The sequence below is a fragment of the Arachis ipaensis genome, chromosome B06 (assembly GCF_000816755.2).
Source record: "Arachis ipaensis cultivar K30076 chromosome B06, Araip1.1, whole genome shotgun sequence".
Taxonomy (NCBI): domain Eukaryota; kingdom Viridiplantae; phylum Streptophyta; class Magnoliopsida; order Fabales; family Fabaceae; genus Arachis; species Arachis ipaensis.
The window spans coordinates 12,304,555-12,305,821 of record NC_029790.2 but is presented as its reverse complement, the minus strand read 5'-3'; positions in this window follow the sequence as shown (position 1 = coordinate 12,305,821).

Below are 1,267 nucleotides of genomic sequence, written 5' to 3'. Positions count from 1 at the left end.
AAGTCAAATTACTATACAATATTTTTACTATCTTTTTTTCAAATTTTTAACTTTAATAAAATTGTTCAAAATAATATCCGTCAATAGAATCATCTTTATTTTAAGAAATAATTCATATAATTTGAGTATGTATATGAAAGTGTAAAATAAAATAAATAAAGTTAATAACAAAATGAAGAATAAAAAAAAAAGAAAAAATGTGTTTAAAAATGATATAATTGTTAATTTTGTAGCACTAATCAATCTTTTATTAAAAAAAAGAAAAATAAATAACTTTTGATTTCATGGACCGACTCGTCCCGCTCCATCAAAACATGCGGATTTGGTGAGTTCCAAATCTTAGTTTAACCTCTTTTTTTGTCGGATGTGGCGGATCGACCCGGCTGATTTGACTCATTTTTATCATCCATAGTGAGAGGGAGGGAATGAAAGAAAGAGAGATACTCAGGTTTGGTCACCATGAATGCAGTGTGAGTAAGCTCTTATTCTACCTTTGCTAGAGTTAAAGAGAGAAAAAAACGGATAGCAAGTGATTGCTAAAGAAATTAGAGTTAAGGTGACGACGATGGTAATATATATAATATAAAACTAGTTGGATAGTTGGTCAATTTAGGTTTTGCGAGCATGAATTTAGTATCTGAACAAATTAACAATATATTTAATAAGACGTAATTATCTAATGGGTATCAGAATTAATTAAATTGGGTCTGGTCATTTCAATCAAGTAATTAGATTATTTATATCCATAAATACTCCAAAAATAGGTGAATTGGAATTTTTTTTGAAAGGAAATAAACTCAACACACTAAGTAGAGCGTACAAGAGCTATAACATGAACTTTAGTAACACATATGTCATCTTCAGCATAGCTATTGATAACATAGTTTACTTTGATACAATTTCTTAGAGCAACAAAACGACCTAGTAACACAGTCCACCACATCTTTTGACTTATTCTAAAAAATGAACTCATTTCTACACAGTCAAATATTCCATATAACGGAAAAGAACTCCACTGACCATGTTTTTTGTGCGTCTTTTCTCAAGGACATCATCCTCCAGCTCTCAAAGTGCTCCTTTTTAGATCTTGGGATGCTTCATGCACGACTCATATAATTAATCCATGCGGACTACACCTGCCAAACATATTCATACATAGGTGAATTGGAATTACAGATTACTTAGATTCACTATTATTGTGAAAATGAGAACGATAATTCAAATAATTTTGTTATGATTTTTTTCTATTTTAATTTATAAAAATACT